Source organism: Lepisosteus oculatus, chromosome 14 (assembly GCF_040954835.1).
Source record: "Lepisosteus oculatus isolate fLepOcu1 chromosome 14, fLepOcu1.hap2, whole genome shotgun sequence".
Taxonomy (NCBI): domain Eukaryota; kingdom Metazoa; phylum Chordata; class Actinopteri; order Semionotiformes; family Lepisosteidae; genus Lepisosteus; species Lepisosteus oculatus.
In genome coordinates this window covers 13644267-13664814 of record NC_090709.1, presented here as the reverse complement: position 1 = coordinate 13664814, position 20548 = coordinate 13644267, and the positions used below count along the sequence as shown (strand labels likewise).

Sequence of the window (20548 nt, the reverse complement as noted above, 5' to 3'; positions counted from 1 at the left end):
GAAAAAAAACATTAATTGATGTATAATTCTGAATGTACCACTTTTGATTGTAACTGATTTGATTGTTATTAAAATTTTGCTCTGCAATAAAGTTTTTAAAACCATTTTTGTTATCTGCATGTAATTTCTAAAGTATGATTTTGTTACGAATTCCGCACGCACTCACACGGTCACGCATTCCACCCGCTCTAACAAACGCCTTCACATTCCCACGCACACCCACTTAAACAGATACTCACGCCGCAACTAATATTCCTATCGCCTTTCACTCCCGTCACTACTTTAACCCTCCTCTTTTCCCGCACTAAATCAGATTCTCTTTGGAGCTTCCTAGTGCGCGTACTCTTCTTCTTTTGGTTTGAACTTATCGTTGCTTCCTGGACTCTCACTTGTTTCTGATCTCATTTGTGCCTTTGCGATGTGGATTCGTCATCTCGATTGAACTGTTCCAGCCTGATTTTTTATTTTCGCCCGCCCATCGGCTTTTTGAGTAAAAGGACTTGCGTTGTTGTAACAATTTCTATAAGGACTTCCTGCAACAGCGTGGGGATATCAACTTGAGCACAGGGTCTTTATTTTTTAGCATAATGATTGTCAACAGATATTAAAAGTATCAATAAAAAAATAAGTAGTCTTTGTCCACTTACAGTAGATGGTCTTTTGTCCCTCAGTTTTCCAACTTGTTCTAGGAATGTTTTAGCACTCTTAAGCACGTTCCGTCACAAAGTTAATGGTGTTCTTGGCGCTGTGCTGCACGTAGATAATGTAGACGAGAGCACAGGTAACAGTACAGGACAAGCAGTGAGGACCTCACGTAGCTTTCAGCTCAGTGCGGAGTCCAGAGGGAGGGCTATCTCACTGAACAATCTCTCAAGAAACCCCGGTTGAGATTCAACAGGTGTCTAATAATCATGTTCAAAAGGGTAATACATTTTTTTTAACATAACCTTACATTTGCCAGTACAGTACAACATATTTTTTGTACCCTCAAATCCCCAACGTTACTACTTTCTCCTGAGAAACACAAGTATAGAGTGAAATCACAATAAATTATACAACAAATCTATTCAAACTCCCAGATATGACAGAACACATTAAAGACATACACCCCCTTTAAATATGTATTTCCTTCATTTCAGTTTTCTTCCCTCCCCAGGATACCTGATAATTCACTATCGCATATTAAAGACTGTACATGTAATACAGTACAACTACTTATAAAGATGGACATTAAAGTTAATTATGAATAAATTACACATTTCATTAAGACATGTATTGATAACATTCATTGTGAATAGTTGTGGTGTCTGGAAAGCAATTTAAGTTAAATATAACAATAATTTTCAAGTGAGTGGTGCATAAGCTCGTCTTTGAGTGACTTTATAATTTCCACTATATTCACAACAGTTCTAATGTGATTGCTTGTTCTGCTTAAACCCTGTGAAGAGGCTACAGTAACACCTAATGGGCAGCAGCTGTTATTTTAGGTTTGTTGCAATTGAGAACAAGTTTAGTACACAGCTGCTGACCAATTTCAGTGGCCAAGTTCGTTGCAACTGACCGGTTGTAGATACCAATCAGCCGCAAGAAAAGAAAAACATCACTTGTGTCTTTTTAAAAAACAACAACAACAGAGTAGTAGTTATTAAGGAGATTTCAGGAACAATGTAAGAACTAAAGTTAATTAGTCCCACAGTAATGCGTGGGGCCCTATCAATAAAAAAAAAATTGGTTGTAACCCAAAAACACAACAAACACAAAACGAGAAGTCTTCCGGGAACCTAGGTAAATCACTGTAGTGGTCTAACAACTATACAAAAAAATGTAAAAATGAAACAACTTCAAAACAAAAAGAAAAAGAACATTAAAAACATAGATGGGGAACAAGAAAAACACAGAAACTAACTGTGAAGGCTTTTTCACGTTTTTGGTTCTCCATCGTGCTCCTCTCATCTGAAGTAAGAGACAAGATGTAAAAAGAGTTAATAACTTAAGTCAGTTCTGCCTGAAAATTAGACTTCTAAGCAACAGGGGCTTATGGCAGGAAAGGGGGTTAACTGATAAGGATTCCAGATGCGAGCAAGGAACCCCCTGGGGGCATAATCTTAAACTGACCATTTGGCCAGGGCCTCTTAACTGGCCAAATACCATGACCCCCCCTTACCATAACACCGAATGACGTCTGAAGCAGCAAGCAAGGACTATATAACCTAAAAGTTTGTACCGGCACATCGAACAATACTTCGGTTTTGTTGTTTCTTGCGGGAAACAAGACTTCGGCTTTATTGTTCCTTGCATGCAATAAACTAATCTGTTTTACTTCATCTCTGGATCAAGAACCTTATTCCTTCTGTTACAACAGATCTGGCGTAGTCGGCGGATGCTCCAGAAGGCGCAGAACTTCCCATCGGCAGGAGAGACGGTCAGCGCTCACATTACTAAGAGGTAAGGACTCCTCTTTTTTTAAAAAAAAAGTCCCGACTCTCTCTGACCGATTGGGAAGTCTCTGCTCCCTGCGAGAATCCCCAGAGATGACAGAGTAAACGTGAGTTCCTGAATTCCTCTGGCCTGGGGAAGACACCGGTGGATGTAATGGGTTGTTTGCTGTAAGCCCAGAATTTGGTCTGGCAGGCGGTCCGCGGTATTGTGTACAGGCGTTCGAAGCTGGTGTATGCCTTAATTGCGCGTGGAGTTTTTGAACGGGTTTTGGACCTTTACCGCGAAGTTCAGGACTGGTGTGGGCCTTAATTGCGCCCGGAGTTCTGAAGTTCAGGACTGGTTTGGGCCTTAATTGCGCCCGGAGTTCTGAGGCTCAGGATCGGTGTGGGCCTTAATTGCGCCCGGGGTTCTAGAGCAAGTGGTGCATTAAATGCACGTAATTCAGGACTGGTGTGGGCCTTAATTGCTCCCAGAGTTCTGAGGCTCAGGATCGGTGTGGGCCTTAATTGCGCCCGGGGTTCTGGAGCTGAGTGGTACATTAAATGCACATATAATCCAGGATTGGTGTGGGCCTTAATTGCGCCTGGGGTCCTGAGATTAGCTAGGCCTTAATCGTGCACAGATTGGCGTGGCGTGGTTTTTTGTTTTAAAGGAAACAGAAGTAGAAGATATATATATGTATGTATGTTTTTGGTGTTTTCCTTGTTTGTAAATAAATATACACATGCACGACAATAACATAAACACACATCATAATAAAAGAGCAAAGCATTAAGTAGCAGGATTTAAAGGACGTTGAGACCCGAGAATCGCCCTGATTGAGCTCAGTGCGTAAGTCCACCCCGGGGCAAAAGCAGCGATGCTGGCGTTCTGGGGATGGTGAATTACTGATCAAGAAAGGGAGTTTTCGAGGTCTCGTTTCTTACCTGTGAACAGTGCGGTGTAAGTCCTCTCTAAAGTCTCGGAGAGGCATTTAGATCTGGAGGTAACAGACGCCCTTAGCTGAATGAGTGCAGTAATCCACAGGTTTTTCCAAGTGAAAACATCCCCCTACTGAATGAGCTGTTACCTCACACACGACAAAAGTAAATCTTAAAGAAACCAAACATGTGTGCTAATTGGGTGTTTGAGAAAGTGGTGGAAGTATCTGATTACATATCGGAAAAGTGTAAGTTAACTGAAAGGGAAGAAAAATATAGGAAGAAGCTGAGTCTGTCAGATGGAGTTTGGGGCGAAGATGCCTGTAAAAAAGCGTATGAACATTGGAACAAAAACAAAGATTTAGCTGCAGCCCTGGTGATCGGCCGACACCTGAGGTGGCAGATTAGCATGAAGGAGAAATCAGAATGGGATAAAAAAGAGAAGGAGTTCACAGAAAAAATAAAAGTGTTAAATGAGAGGAAAGATAATTTATTCGCGGCAAAAGAGGTACTAGAAAAAAAGCTTAAAGAGGCAGTACAGGAGAATGAGAAACTAAAGAAGGAATTAACTCCTGGTCACACTGCACTGGTTAATGTGCTACAGCCGGCGACTAAGTTATATCCTGCTCTCCCACAGGGGAACAAACAGGCAGGAAACGAAAATAATTGGGATCAATTCCCACAGTGGCCATATGGAGAAGGGGGGTCTGATTGGGATAACACTTGGTATGAGTGTGATAAAGTCAGATCAGGGTCTCCCCTGTTAGAGGGAGGGTGCCCGCAGATCTGTACTCTCACTCGAAGTGGGAAAGGATTTGATGTAGCAGGGGCTGGCGCCGTTGATGACAGGGCCACTCTAACTCCGTCTCGCACCCCGCCGAGGGGGTCCGTTCTCGCACCTACCTTCCCTGAACCCCCAATACGATCAAATCCAAAACCGGAGGATATTGACCGGTGGGCTAGAGAAGTACCGCACCCAAAATTAGGGATGCAGCGAACCTGGAGTGCGCTTCAGGAATTAAAAGATACTTATGGTATCTCCCCCCTGACTGCCGCTATGATCCTCAGAAGGACAAGGGAAAAGCGTGTCGGAGAACTTAAACGATTGTGTGAGGATAATGGCAGGGGAGGGCGATGGGAATGGGTTTGGCGATGGCTTAAACAAAATTATCCACCAAAGACAGATTGGAAAAAGATATCTGCGTGTCAGCAAAAAGAAAGCGAGGATGTGGCTGATTTCACTGACCGCTTCGTCACACTCTGGCTAGAATGCTCAGGACTAAGTGACGAAGATGATGTGAATAGCGATGCCTCTGCTGTGATTAAACAAAATTATTTGGGCGGTCTTAAGCCTGATATAGCCAAAGCCCTTCAGTTAAAAGAGCCCGAAATAGGGCAAGATACGACCGAACAATTTGAGGAAATAGTTAAAATGGCACAGCAAATCGAGAGAAATATGTATGCTAAGGTGCGGGCAATACAAACAGGGTGGACACCCCCCATACTGAAGGGTGGAGCTGGCCCTGACACCCGACTAAATCCAAAAGGCAAAATTACAACTCGGTGCCATTATTGTAAAAATTTCGGACATAGGCAAAAGAATTGCAAAAAGCGATTAGCCAGTGAGGGCAGGATTGGAAGATACGGAGATCCCCCTTTCAATCCCTCGAATCGAGATGGGCAAATAAACCTGTTGTCACAATTACAGGATTTGAGCGAAGCAGACAAACGCGCTATCAGGGAGCTTTTAAACTAGGACTCCCCCTAGTGGCCTCCCTATGCCTATCTCAGGAACTGAGTGAAAAAGAGCTCAAATTACAATGCACGATTAATGGGATTCAAATGTCACTTTTATGGGACACTGGGGCTCAATTATCGTGTTTATCTGAACAGTCAGCCAAACGGTGTGGTGTCATGTTCACAGGGAGGGAGCTGGAGGCCACTGGTGTAGGGGGCAATCGAATAACACTCAGAGAAACTCAAGAACTCAAGATTAGACTAGGAGATGGGGAGGTAACATTTAATGCTGTCATGTGGGTAGGATCTACCCCAGATCTGTTGGGATGGGATGCTCTGAAATACCTACAAGGGGTTACATTAACTGTACATGAGGAGAGGGTGGAGGTAAACATCTGGTCCCTCCAAAAAGACGAACTAAAAGGGCATTCAATTTGGACTATGGAAAAGTACGAATGTGGGCTTCTGGATATGGAACCCGCCACATTAACTGGGAAATCCCCGCCATAAACAAAGCCATATAAAATCAACAAAGAGGCGGAGGAAGGGGTTCGACCAGTAATACAAAAACTATTGGTTCAAGGCATTGTACGAAAAACACATAGTACAAGCAACAGTCCAATATGGCCCGTAAAGAAAGCCAGCGGAGCATGGCGATTCACAGTTGATTACTCAAAAGCTAACCGTCTCACCCCCTTGGTAGCAGACCCCTCTGTTATTTTTCAACTACTGACCCCTGAGCACCAGGTGTTTTCAGTAATTGACATGGCTAATGGGTTCTGGTCTGTTCCTCTACACCCAGAGGTACAAGATTGGTTCGCTTTTGTTGTAGAACAATATACTTGGACCAGGTTACCACAGGGGTTTCATAACAGCCCCACCGTGTATCACATGGCACTTCGGAGGCATCTCCGGGAGCTGCCTCAAGTGTCCTCCGTCATTATCCAATATGTGGATGATATTTTAATCGCATCTCCTGATGAGGAAACCCACAAGAAGGACCTCCAAATTATTCTCTACCATTTGGTTAAAAAAGGACACAAGACTAGTTATAGCAAAGCACAGTTATGCCTAGACACTGTAATTTACTTGGGACAGAAGATTAGTCAGGGAAAAAGGGAATTGACAGAAGATCAGGCCCAGGCAATCCGAACACACCCTAGTCCCAATACGGTGAGAGAGCTCCGATCATTTCTGGGTCTGGGCAATTTCAATAGAAATTGGGTTGATGCTTTTTCTGAAAGGGCCAAACCACTTACAGACCTATTAAAGGGGGGAGGGAGGTCCCTTGATCCTATTGCTTGGAGTCCTGAAGCTGAACACGCTTTTAATGATTTAAAACAAGCTCTGTTACAGGCTCCTGCATTGGGGTTTCCTCAGACAGATCAACCATTCTACCTCTACGTAAGTGAAAAGAATGGATTTTGGACAGCTGTACTAATACAGGAACATGGGGGTAGGTACCGCCCGGTAGGGTATTACTCTGGATCCTTGGACGAGGTAGCCAGGGGCTGGGGACCATGTCTATGAGCCGTTCAGGCCGTCTGTCTAGCAGTACAGGCAGTCAATAACATAGTGCTGGATCAACAACTGATTGTTCGATGCCCACATGTAGTACACACCCTCATGTCCCTGAATCGGGTCAGTCAGGTTAATGCGATACGATGGAGCAAGTGGCAGGTCTTGTTAGAGGCTCCAAATATTACCATTGAACGTGAAGGAGCTCTAAATCCAGCCAGATTGTTACCTGACCCATTAGAAGCCTATATGTTAGAACACAGCTGTGATGTTTGGGCAATGGGAGAAGATGAAGGCATCAAAATAGCCGAGCAACCACTAAGGAATGTAGACCTCATCCTCTTCACTGATGGAACTTCATTCATAAACTCTAGTGGGGAGAGGAAAGCGGGTTGGGCTGTGACTACAGAACATGATATCCAATGTGGGGGAAGATTTGAGGTACCCACGTCAGCACAGCGAGCTGAACTGAAAGCTTTGGTGGAAGCAATATACACAGACTCACGATATGCATTTGGAGTATGCCATGACTTTGGAAGGTTATGGAGTAATAGGGATTTTTTAACCTCTGCTGGCACTCCGGTAAAGAATGCAGATCTGGTGTCTGAGCTGCTTCCGGCTCTCCAACTCCCAAAGCAGGTAGCTGTAGTCAAATGTAAGGGCCACAGCAGAGAGGACACTCCCAAAGCCAGGGGCAATAAGCTGGCAGACTGGACAGCACGTCAAGCTGTCCTGGGGCAATGGGAGGAGTGGTCTATAGAAAAACCTCTTCAGATTATTTCAGTTTGCACAGTGAACATACAGGCACTCCGTACGGAACAGCTCAGCGAGCTCCAGGCCCAGGCCCCAAGGACTGAGAAATGGACCTGGATGGAACGCAATGTGGGGCTGCAGAAGGATGGGACCTGGAGGTGCCAGCGTACAGGCAGACCCGCCTGTCCCAAGCAACTAATGCCCTACCTAGCACAGAAAATACACTCCACAGGGCACCCAGGTGTTAGCCAAATGACTCGACGCTTTGCTCAGAGCTGGGTGGGCACAGGCTTCACACCCTTCGCAGCTGATGTGGTACAACGCTGTGGAGAGTGCCAAAAAGCCTCTGGAGCACCGCCGGCTCCTAATCTTTGACGTCCTGCACCCGAGGGGCCCTTTAGACACTGGCAAATAGACTATTGTTCACTGCCACCCTGTAAAGGGAAAACAGGCCTCCTAGTGATGGTGGACCAGTTTTCTAGATGGGTGGAGGCTGTCCCTGTCAAACGAGAGACTGCGCAGACAACTGCCAAATATCTCGTGACAGAAGTAATTCCCCGATGGGGACTCCCGTGTCGCATAGACTCAGACCAGGGCACACATTTTACTGGAAAAGTGTGTCAGGTGGTGGCAGACCTACTAGGGATCAAATGGGACCTGCATTGCCCTCATCACCCGCAGTCCTCCGGCATGGTGGAACGGGTGAACCGGACTTTGAAAGCTAAATTGACAAAGTACCACCTGGGAGGGATCCCCTGGGTGGATGCATTGCCCGCCGTACTGTGCAGCATCCGGGCTGGGACAAATCGAAAAGTGGGGCTGAGCCCGTTTGAGGTGATCACGGGGCGTCCCATGAGACTGAGTGACTCTCCAGGACATGACAGAGTAGGCTTGAGTATACTAACTGATTCTCTGTTACAGTATTGCAAGTTGCTGACAGAGGCCACCCAAGGAGCCCGCGAGCAGGTCCTGGAGGCGTGGAGACCACCACCTGAAGGAGGGCACGACCTCATCCCAGGAGAGTGGGTGTGGATCAGGAAATTTCCTTCACAGGTTCTCCAGCCCAGGTGGGACGGACCCTACCAGATCCTGTTGACAACCGAGTCTGCGGTTCGAGTGGAAGGAAAAGATTGCTGGATCCACGCGTCACACTGCCAACGAGCCTCATCCCCATTTACAGACTCAGAATGAAATCATTTCTGTCAATAACGATAATTGTTGCTGTAGGACTATGTTCCGCAGGGATTAATGATCATCTCTCCCACAAAGGAGAACATGGAATTAATTCCTTTTTAGGCCTCTCCTTTCTGACAGCTAAGAAAACCAACCAAAGTGCCTGCTGGGTGTGTGCCGCATTACCCAAATATGTACAGGGAGGACTTCCTATGGGGGCCATTCCTTGGCGTCTCGAGGAAGTCATAGGCATGATCATTTGGAGGGATAATTTAGGAGATTTTAATATGACAAACTATGGGGGTTGCCATAACACGACTTTAACCTGCACAACATTACAATATCTACAGGAGCGAGGCTTAAAGCCCACGAGTTTCACAGGCTCTTACGCTCCTAAATATAACAGAAGCCATACACCACCATACCTGACTCTAAATAAGGAACGTGAGGGAAACATATGTTTTCAGCACACTAATGGTCTGCACTTGGTTGGATGGAGTCGTTGCAACCTTACCATTGCTGCAAATATATCCACCTCTACCTTCCAAATTCCAGGATAGGATCGGTACACCCCACAATTCGGTATAAGCTTCTTATTTTCAGAGGCATGGGGAGCGCCAAACGGAACATATTTCATTTGTGGAAAACGAGCCTACCCGTGGTTGCCAGCCCAGTGGTCTGGCTCATGTTATTTAGGATATGTGGTTCCTCATATCCGTGTTCAAACCCACAGCCCCTTCGGACCTAACCACAGACCACAAAGAAAATTGGCTGATTGGGAATATTATTAAGGTATAATATTTCCACAAGCCGGCATGAACTTTCTGAGTCGAGAGTTAATTCAAATGGCCTCGACTTTAGAAGAATTAGCAAATTCTACCTCATCTAGTCTGAAGGCTGTTAATGATGAGATGGTAGCCCTCAGAACAGTGGCCATGCAGAACCGACTAGCTTTAGATTATGTACTGGCAGCCCAAGGAGGAACTTGTGCAGTAATTGGCACTGGATGCTGCACATATATTCCTGATAATTCTGAGCACATCTCAGATCTGGCCCAACACATTTACAATGAGGGACAGAAATATCAGGACTATTATATTGAAAATTGGGGAATTGGGTCTTGGGTAAACTCTGTGTTTGGGTCCTGGGGTGGAACCTTTTTACAGTGTTTATTTGTAGGAATAGTATTGTTTATATGTATAATTGTAATCATCACGTGCACAAAAACATGTATCACATCTTGCTATATCCGTGGAACGTACAATGTCATGGCAATACATACCTGTTCGCCAAGAAAGGAAAGATCTGCCCTGACATTGTATGTATAAAATTAGGCTACACTGACGTATGCCATATTTTATAAGGGGGAATGAAGAAAGATGTGAAGACGGGGGTTTGAATTTAATCCTTTCTGTAGGGGGTTTAGACTTCTAAGTCACAAGCTGGGGTTTATGGCAGGAAAGGGGGTTAACTGATAAGGATTGCAGATGCAAGCTAGGAACCCCCCTGGGTGTAATCTTAAACTGACAATTTGTCCAGAACATCGTAAACTGGCCAAATACCATGAACCCCCCTCTTTATCATCAGACCGAGTGACGTCAGAAACGGAGAAGAAGACACTATATAACCCAAAAGTTTGTAACAGTACGGGGAACAATACTTCGGTTTTGTTGTTTCTTGCGGGAAACAAGACTTCGGCTTTATTATTCCTTGCATGCAATAAACTCATCTGTTTTACTTCATCTCGGATCAAGAACCTTATTTGTTCTGTTACAACAACGGTATGCCCTTATAACATCCGTGACAGTATTTCCAACACTGTGCTGCCCTTTTAATTAACATTGGCTGTAACAATGTGTTGTTTTTGTCTCTTAAAGGGTCTGCTCCTTTACTCCATCTTGCCAGTGTCGTATAGAATTGAGTACCCATAAAATCTGAGACCCCTTTCAAAGTCTGCATGTGCAGTGGACATAAGAGGCTTGGCGCGTGTCGCAATTGTTGCCCTATCTACTAAGCCCATCCTCCAAGTTTGCACTTCTGTGATGTAGTCTCACAGGCCTGAGAGACATAGATTTCACACATGTAATTACTTGTAAGCCAACAAACCTTTTCTGAGTGGTCTAAGGCTCTGTGTTAAGGTTGCAGTCCCCCTGAAAGCTGGGGTTATAGTCCTGACGTTATACTTCAACTAATTCTCAGTAAATAGATCTTGCAGTACTCTGAGTGCCAGCTAGCTATGTAACAAGTGCGCTATAAAGACAGAAATTACACATTGTTTGTGAGGCTGTGTGCTCCTGTATGGTCTAGTGGTTAGGATTCTGGATTTTCACCCAGGTGGCCTGGGTTAAACTCCCAATAAGGGAAACTTTTCTCTTCCCTTATGTTTTCCAAATAAAAATTTCTCAGTGTAGAAAAGAGCCCCGTTAAGCACTGTCAGGAGAGCTAAACTTTTGATAAAAGAGATCGCTTGTTTCCTCCTGCTTTCGAACTGAAACCCTTCAGTGTGTTAAGAGAACGTGACAATCACTACACTGCACAAGGTGGGGAGGAGTGACTTGCAGAGGAAAGGACTCAATCCAGGAAAATATTTCCACATTCTGGAGAGGAGATTTTTTCCATTCCCCCACTTTTGCAGCCTGACCTCCTCTATTTCTAGAGATCTGTAGAATGTGGAGAAAATGTTTGAAGTTGTTACTGCTACCTCCCCTCGCTTTGAACAATGTGTGGAGTTGTTTGAGTCAAAAAGAGTGATAGTTCAGGCCAATGGGAAGATCCACATTCAACTGTGCATGTTGTTTTGTTCTCAGAGTTTGCAAAGATGGAGGACATTCGCACCTGGCTAAGCCAGTATTCTATAGTCCTTCATGGAACTGAGTTCAGAGGTGCTGACGGAATAAAAACAGGAGGTTGAGGAACATGGGGGTGTTCAAAGGCATTGAGGTTCCAGTCAAGGGAGCAGGTAGCCTGGCCCTGTCCATTATTAGAGCACTATAACCTAAAGAGATGGTTTCATATATATTGTTTTGGGTATATTTATTTATAAGTTTCCTATTTTGTGATTCTTTGTATTTGTTTGTGAAATTAAAATAGTTCTTAAAAATAAATGGAAGGTTTTTCTGAAGTCAGAAAGCCAATTTATTTGGTGGAAAAACAGATTGGTGAAGCTCCAACAAATAAATCCAGTTTATTTGTTTACTTTTTTTTCTGAAACAACTGAATTAGATGAAGTGTGCTAATATGCAACCTAACACCAGTGTGAATAACTAGAAGAGGGGAGCAGCGCTATTCCACACCATGGGAACTTTGTGATTGGCTGGCCCAGATCTATAATTTGCATATCAGATTTGGAAATATAACACTAAATTTAGTGGATTTAATTTACACTCAAGAGTCACCTACTGTGTATTGCCACTTCATTTTTTTATGAGTAGCTGTGATTACCAGTTGACAGCTTTTATTTGTTTAATTTTAAATTGTTTTGTATTATCACCCTGAATGGCTGTACTCGAGGTTTGGTAGGGTATATGTGTTTTTGTTTTTTTCACCAACTGGATTTTTTGCTCTTTTAGTATTTGTCTAGAAGGCTTCTGAAGTCAGAAAGCCTGTTTTCTGGTAAAAGAATAGATGTGTTTAACAATAATTTTCAAACAATTTATGGGACTTTTATGAATAAAAAGATCTTGTATGATAGTTTCAAGAACACTGCTGTTGTCAGCTGACTTTTAGTGAAGCTCTTTCCTCTGGCCACCTGCACAGAATTTTCTTGTGCCTTTAATTTCAAGATGTAAAACCTAACAGTTGCGTTTGTTCATGTATACAGTTTCTGAAACTGTTAAATGAACTACTGTGTGTAAATCTGCAAATGTTGTTTGATAGGATGCTGGATAAGCAAAGTACTTTCTGATTGGTTAGCCAGATATCATATTTGCATACACCATTTGAAACAAAACCATGTGGTCTCTTTCTTATATGCACTGAACGTTACAACCACATTCTTCTACATCTTCTTTATGAGCAGGTTAGTTTGAAAGCCATTTTACACGTTTTGTGTTAATTTTGAAATGCTCTTACATTCTCACCCTAACTGGCCTGAAATCTTGTGTTAGAAGGTTCACAAGCTTATCTCTCAAACTACAATCTAATGGTTGTATTTACATTCCAGGTCATTTGTTTACATTTTTTAACAATAACAAGAAGAGGAGAGCAGCTCCATTCCAGACCATGGCAGCTTTGTGATTGGCTGAGCCAGATCTCTCACTTGCATATCAGATTTGGAAGAATAACACTAAACTCTCTTCTTGCATGGATTTAATTTACACCCAAATATCACCTACTGTGTATTACCACTTCAGTTTTTTATGAGTAGTTAGGATTACCTGTTGACAGGTTTTATTTGTTTAATTTTAAATGGTCTTGTATTATCACCCTGAATCGCCTGTACTCAAAGTTTGGTAAGGTACATGTGTTTTTGTTTCCTTCAGGAAGTGGAATTTTTGCTCTTTTAGTATTTGTTTAGACGGTTTTCTGGCAGGGGAGATACCTTGATCAGCCTGTAGGTGGAGTAGTTGGATTGTTTTTCTTTTGTTGGAAGCAGTGTTCGATTTGCGGTTTTTGAAATGGCAACCTTTGGATCCCGTAAGAATGCTGTACGTTTTGAGCTCTTGGATGACCTCTTCATGGATCGTATGCAGTTCAGCAGAAAAGTGTTACAGAAGGAACTTGGCTTTGAACCTCGGCACTTGGATTTCATCTTCGCTCTCCCAGGTCAGAAAGCATTTGAGGTTGTATTTGCTACCTATCCTCTGTTTGAACAATGCGTGGATGTGTTTGAGGCAAAAAGAGGCAAAGTTCCTGCACTTGAGAAGATCAACTTGCAGCCTCTGACACAGAGAGAGAGGAAAACGGTGCATGTTGTTATGTTCTCGGAACTGGCAAAGACGGAGGACATTCACACCTGGCTTAACCAGTACTGCACCGTCCACCATGGAACTGAGGTTAGAGATGTTGATGGTATAAAAACAGGAGCAAGGAAATTCGAGGTTCGCTTGCTACCGGACAGCGTAAATGGAGGCTTAAGGCACCTGCCCTCTACAATCCGGCTGGGCGCCTGCAATGGCTATGTGTTTTATGTGGGACAACCAAAGGTGTGTCGGCGCTGTGGTGCTGTGGGACACCTGGCATCGTCCTGCACTGTGAAATGCTGCAAGACCTGTGGCAAACAGGGACATTTAGCCTCTGACTGTTCAATGCTGCCAAAGTGCAATTTATGTGGCTCGGAAGGACACGTTTTTAAGAACTGCCCTCACGCCTACGCCAATAAACTCAAAATGAGAAAGGATGAGGCAGTGCTTGTTTTAGCCAAACCGGCCCGAAAATCCAAAGCAAACAACAAGTCAAACAAAGAACCCTTGTTGGATAAAGACTCTCAGCCTCCAGCCAGGATCAGTCCTGCTGTGGCTCCGGGGCTGGTGGAAGAGAAATCCACTACGCCCCCACAACCGCAGACTGCACCAGACAAGCACGAGGGTTTGAAAACCCCCGAGAACAGCGAGGACCCCTCCCCCACTCCTGCTCCTCAGAACGAGGGCCAGTGTGGGGCCCCCCGGTGGAGCGGGTCCAGCGAGGATACCCAGGATTCAGCGGAGCTGCTTTTCTCAGACTCTGCAAGTGCTACAGATGCCCTCCTCTCCTCCATCCAGTCCATCACGGAGGATCTGCAGCAGCTGGTGGGTGAGGGGGAAGAGGAGACTGGTGCATCGGCTGCACCCCTTTCCCCTCAGTGCTCCCAGGAGCTGGACTTGAGGAAAAGAAAAAATGACTCTGTTTTCTCCCCGAGCGAGGAGGAAGGAGAGCATGGCGATGGGGACAGCTGGAACCTCTCCACCCCTCCCTCTACCCCCTTCCTTGAAATGGACTCTGTGAACGCTTTTACTGCTGCCACCCTGATGAAGGCTCATTCAGAGGATGGCTGGCAGGAAATTGGTAAGAAGAAAAAGAAAAAGGTAACAGGTGAGACCGAAGAGAAATGTGTTTTGTAAAGACTGGTTCCACTTTCTTATGTAATATGGCTCTTAACATAATTTCTCTTAACACAAGAGGTATCAATGACAGAGTTAAATGCCAGTCTGTCTTTGATTACCTCCAGCAGAGAGAGGGAGATGTGTTGATGTTGCAGGAGTGTGCTTTAGCCTATCAAGAGAGGTATAAAAGTTTTGAAGATAGGTGGGATAAAGGGCCTTCTGTTTGGTCAGGGGACAATAACAACAGAGCCTCTGGCGTGGCCATTCTTTTCAAAGGATGGGCATTCAAATTGAAAAGTATTCAGAGGGTCATAGATGGCAGGTTGCTGTGTGTGGATGTGGAATGGGGGACCGTTAACCTGCGGCTAATCAATGTGTATTGCCCTACTGACGTAGGAGGAAGGGTGGAGCTACTCAAGGCACTCTCCCCCCTATTGTTATGCAGCACAGACGTGATAGTGGGAGGGGATTTTAATTGTATCTTAGAGCACACAGACAGGCAGTCTAGCTCGCCGATAAAATTGGATTCCAGCTCACTGGCCCTGCAAAACTTAGTTCAAGACTTTAAACTCTCAGACACATATAGATGTATATATCCCACAACAGCAGGATGTACATGGTCAGGGAGGAATAGCAGCTCCAGAATTGACTATTGCTTTGTCTCAGAGAGAGTGAAAGTTGTTGGGGTCACTCTTCAGCCTGTCTTCTTCTCAGATCATCAGGCTTTAGGGTGTAGAGTGGAACTCCAGGGCGGGACTGTCTTTGGCCCAGGCCTCTGGAAACTCAACACAAAGCTGCTAGAGAACGAGGGGGTAGTATCCCGCTACAAGGAGAAACTATCACAGTGGCTGTCCTTGCAGTGTCTGTACGGGTCAGTAGGAGAGTGGTGGGAGGAGGTGAAGGTGAGGACAAAGGCCTTTTTCATGGCTGAGGGAAGGAAGGCTGCTGCCAGACGGAGAGGAGTGCTAGCCAGGAAACAGAGGCAGCTGCAGCGTCTCTACACGATGCTGCACAGTGGCTTCGATGTGCTCGAGGATATCGCCCTTTTAAAAAAGGACATCCGGAGCATAGCCGAAGAAAGTAGTCGAGGAGTGCTGTTAAGAAGCAGAGTGCAGTTCTTGGAAGAAAATGAGAAGTGTACTCGCTTCTTTTTCAGGAAAGTGGTAGGCTCCAAGACTGTCATGGAAAGTGTAGTTGATGAGGAGGGACGAGAGAGAACAGAGCCGAGTGCTATCCTCTCCTGCACCGAGGCCTTCTACTCAAGACTGTACAGCTCTACAGAGGTAAAGGATGAAGATATTCATTTTTTTACCTCAAAGCTAGAAAACATTTTGAGTGAAGAAGATAGGGAAGTACTTGAGAGGGATTTGACAGTAGAAGAGCTGAGACAGGCTATGGAGAGCTTACAGAAGGGGAAAACTCCGGGTGCTGACGGGCTCCCTAAAGAATTTTATTGCACCTTTTGGGATCTGCTTCAGGATCCGCTACTGCTCCTATTCGAGGAAAGCTACAAGACAGAATTGCTGCCTGACTCCTTAAGAGAAGGCACTATCTCTCTCTTGTTTAAGAAAGGAGCAAAAAATGACATAAAGAACTGGAGACCCCTCAGCCTGTTAGGCGTGGACACTAAGATCCTGTCCAAAGCCCTTTTCCTGCGCCTACAAAATGTAGTGGCCTCACTGGTAGGGAAAGAACAGACTTGTGGGATAGCAGGACGCCTGATGAGCGACAACCTGGCCTTGTTGAGGGATGTCTGTCTGTACTCTGAGGATCGCTCCCTCCCTCTGTGCATTTTAGGTGTAGACCTAGAAAAGGCCTTTGACCGCCTAAACCGGCAGTACTTAACATCGGTACTTGAGCACATGAAGTTTGGCCCCATCATGAGAAAGTGGATTAACCTGCTGTACACAGGTAGCAACAGCAGAGTCATGGTTAATGGCAATAGATCACGCACCTTTGAAGTCTGTTCAGGGGTGAGGCAGGGCTGCCCATTATCCCCCTTGTTATTCGTTTTGGCTATGGAGCCCTTAGCCTGTGCCTTGCGCCAGGATCAGGCCATTAATGGGATACCAGTGCCTGGAAGTGGGGGAGGAGAGGTAAAGACATCTCTATACATGGATGACGTCACCCTGCTCCTCTCTGACAATGCCTCAATTAGCAGAGCTCTGCAGTGCTGTGATCGGTTCTCTTTGGCTTCCTCCGCAAAAATTAACACATCTAAGAGTGAGATTTTTTATCAGAACTGGAGGGAGCCAAAAGAAGGACATGATCTCAGGCTGCAAGAGAAGAGAATTAAGGTCCTGGGGGTGTATTTTGGAGAAGAGATGGGAACAGTAAATTGGCAGAACAAATTGCCAATCTTAAACAAAAAACTGATGCAATGGAAGGACCGTGACCTCACCATGACAGGGAAGGTGCTGGTCATCAAAGCCGAGCTCTTGCCTGTCTTGAATTTTCTGGCTTCTACCTTCCCAATCCCACACCGTGTTGCGGCGGTGCTGAGGAGATTGATGTTTCAATTTCTATGGGGTGGGAAGCAGGAAAGACTCAGAAGGGAAATAATGTACAGGCCGCTACCCTCAGGGGGGAAGTCTGTCCCAGATATTGCTACGAAGCTGCTGTGCATTTTCCTGGCCTCTGTGCTGAGAGGCTTTGCAACAGCACCTGCAGCGCGTACCTGGACTTATTTTTCCAGGCTCTGGGTAGGTAGGGAGGTGTTCAGAGTGTGGGGTGTCAGACCCAAGCTGGACGTCCCACTCTCTGACACATGCCCTGCAATTTATGGGACAGTTAAAAGTTTTCTAAGATCTCACCCAATTGGCCATATTCCCCTCCGAGATGTCAGCGTCCAAAAACTGGAAGATTTCGTAGCACCCCAGAACAATAGGCAGACCCCTGTGGGCATTTTAACATCAGCCCAAACAAGGAAGGTGTGGAAACACACATCCTCTAAATTTCTGTGCAACATTCACAGAGATTTAGCCTGGAGTGTCGTCCACCAGTGCTTACCGGTACGAACTTTCTTGTACCGTAGGGGCCTCACCCCCAGCCCTCGCTGCGTTAGGGTGGGCTGCGGCGAGGAGGAGACTGTGACCCATCTCCTGTGGTCCTGCTTTTTTGCTAAGGCCTTCTGGGCACAGTTTGAAGATTGGTTGCAGGCTCTCTCGCCCCAATTTACCCTGACCGCTGCTTTCATCATATACGGCATCTCTCCTGTCAAACTTCCCCCTGACGTGTTTGACAGGATCTGGGCCGTGGTGAACAGTGGGAAAGACGCCCTGTGGAGAGTGAGGAACATGGGGCTGTTCAAAGGCATCGAGGTCCCAGTCAAGGCAGCAGGTAGCCTGGCCCTGTTCATCACCCGAGAGAACTATTACCTCAGAGATCTGTGGAGAGAAGGGAGGGAGGAAGCAGAAAATCTGTGGGAAATAGAGGGCATTGGACAGTATCTCAAGAAACTGTGAAAAACATTATCATGTTTAAATAAAGAATGTGATTTGCACCAGAAAAAAAGAAAATTGTTGCTATGTAACTGTTACCGTGTCAAAATGTAATGAGATGTGATCATATATACTGTTTTAAGTATGTATATTAATGTAAAGCTTTCTGATTTGTGATTTCCTGTAATTTTTTGTGAAAAGAAAATAAAGTTCTTAAAAATCGAAAATCGAATCGGTTTTCTGAAGTCAGAAAGCCTAGTGTTTTGGTGAAAAACAAACATCTGTATTAATATTTTTCAAACAATATAAATAGGGTCTTGCATTTGGATATCTTGATATAGCTGTGTGCTTCTGTTGTATTCCTGGTATTTGACTGTGGTTATTTGACTGTCTCCTTCCTGAAAACCTCCATGTTATATGCTGAATAAGATGCAGTCTGATTGGCTGAGAGGCTGATTGATGATGTCATACGGAACAGTGCTGTAATGGTGGGCCAATGGGGAAGGGAGAACAATCAAAGGTCAGCAGTGTGGAACATAACAAAAAAAAACCACACACAGACCACACACTGGGACGTAACAATCACATTCATCACACATGCGCAAGATCCCCTGTTTGAAATCATGCAGAAACAGGTGTCTTTTTATCCGCTCAAGTTTTGTACTTCTGCCAGTGTTTTATGGATCTTGTTTCTCTTATTGCAAGAACACGCATTTACCGCGTCATTCATGATTACACCAAACAGCCAGAAGATCATGGCACCTTTCAGATAGTCATTCCTCTGCTTCCTAAATATCCCTATAGACAGGGCATTTCAGCAGAACTGACAAACGTGCCAAAGCAACCTGATAAGACCAGGTCCTTGGAGTCACTTCTCAGTCAGTTACTGCTGCCGAAATGCGAGCCCTTCCTCCAGCCTGAAGAAGTTGATCCTACATTACTCATATGGAAAATGTATCTACCAGACCTCAGAGAGCTGAGCTGGATCACTTCCCTTCTGAATGACATCTCAGTAACACGCTACCACTCCTCTTTGTGTACTCATGCTGGAACAGTGGGTGGCTAATGCAGACAGCATTATTATTTATACTTACTCATCAAAAGAGGATTGCTGAGAAAAACGTGACAGTATTTAACCTAAATGGCAAACAACAAAGACAGCATTGCAGCCTACGCATGCTGACGCAGCTACCCACCTGAACTACTACCGCCTACAGCTGCTGCGACCCACTATGCCTTCCTCCAAATCTTTTTCTAGATCTCTTCGTCATACCTTTGCCTACTGCCCTGTCTCTCTCACACCTGAAGAAGGGTCCACGGCCGAAAAGTTGTGTTCTCTTTCTTCTTTTTTTCAGCATGGAATAAACCTATTACTTGTTCCTAAATAATAATAATACTATTTAAATACATACAGGTCTTACTTAATATTATTTTGATTAAATATAGTACGTTAATAAGCAATAAATGGCACATCAAAATATTGTGAAGGTGAAGATCATACAACATCAACTACAAATGTGGAAATTTAACAATTTTAGGATTATAAATTGCATGTAGCACATTAACAACACTATAGTTATGCTAATGTAACAATAGTGTAAGAAAATCCTGACCTAATTCCTTTCAAATGCTGATACAAAATGTGAATGATTTCAGAGTTTCGGGTACTGGGTCTCCTGATAGAGAACGGAGATGAACTGAGGCGTGTGGGAAAGTGTACAGAACAGGTGGACTCCCAATTCCACATCAAGAGGCTGAGCACAATGGAAGAGTCCTGTACACACAAGCAAGTCTTTGACAACATGGACAATCAAAACCTACTGGTATGATATTATATTCTCTCTGTGGTGTGGAAAATATTCACTACTAGTATTCTAGGTTACAGATAGGTCATTATATGACAGCTTACATCTGATTAATAGGATCCACCTCTGGCATACTTTCTTTTTTTAGTTTATAATGTATAATCTTGCTGATCTTTTAATGCCAAAATAAAGAGTTTTACAAAAAGCTCCATGTTCTAAAAAGTTACTACAACTTTTGAACTTTGAAATATGGTCACTTTGTATTCTATGACTGAGCAAATACTGTAGAAAAGTGCAGTTAATATGTGAAAATGTGTAATGGGTATGTCTGATTGGTTGATTTGTGAAGATCTAGTAGTAGTTGATGATTAGCCATATGTTGATTACAATATTGTATATAATGTACTATAATTTGTGACTACTTAAATTACCATCAGCTGTGTACCTCCAGCTGACCTGTAAACAAATATATGAGAGAGGTATACTGAGACGAGAGGAGCACTGAAGACTTGAAAAAGCTCTCGCATTAGATTCTGTGTTTTTGTTGTTCCCCAGATTTGTTTTTAATGTTTTGTTTTCTTTTTCTTTTGAAATTGTTGCGTTTGGTTGTTTTTTTTTTCATAGTTGTTAGACTACTACAGGGATTTACCTAGGTTCCTGGAAGACTTCTCGTTTTGTGTTTGTTGTGTTTTCGGGTTACAACATTTTTTTTTCTATTGATAGGACCCCACGCATTACTATGG

The 20548-nt window shown here is 44.3% G+C and overlaps 2 protein-coding genes and 1 non-coding gene across 2 annotated transcripts in view; 1 reads left to right on the top strand and 2 right to left on the bottom strand.

Moving 5' to 3' along the window:
• Nucleotides 1–20548, bottom strand: part of LOC138242764 (zinc finger protein 271-like) — a 1399044-nt gene that overhangs the window by 354221 nt on the left and 1024275 nt on the right.
• The window catches only part of LOC138243332 (antigen WC1.1-like), a 157905-nt gene that overhangs the window by 73738 nt on the left and 63619 nt on the right, over nt 1–20548 (bottom strand). The gene's annotated exons all lie outside the window — the stretch shown is intronic.
• Nucleotides 12090–12146, top strand: LOC138243868 (U7 small nuclear RNA). Its single transcript, XR_011192486.1, has one exon. It is a non-coding gene; the product is annotated as a U7 small nuclear RNA (small nuclear RNA).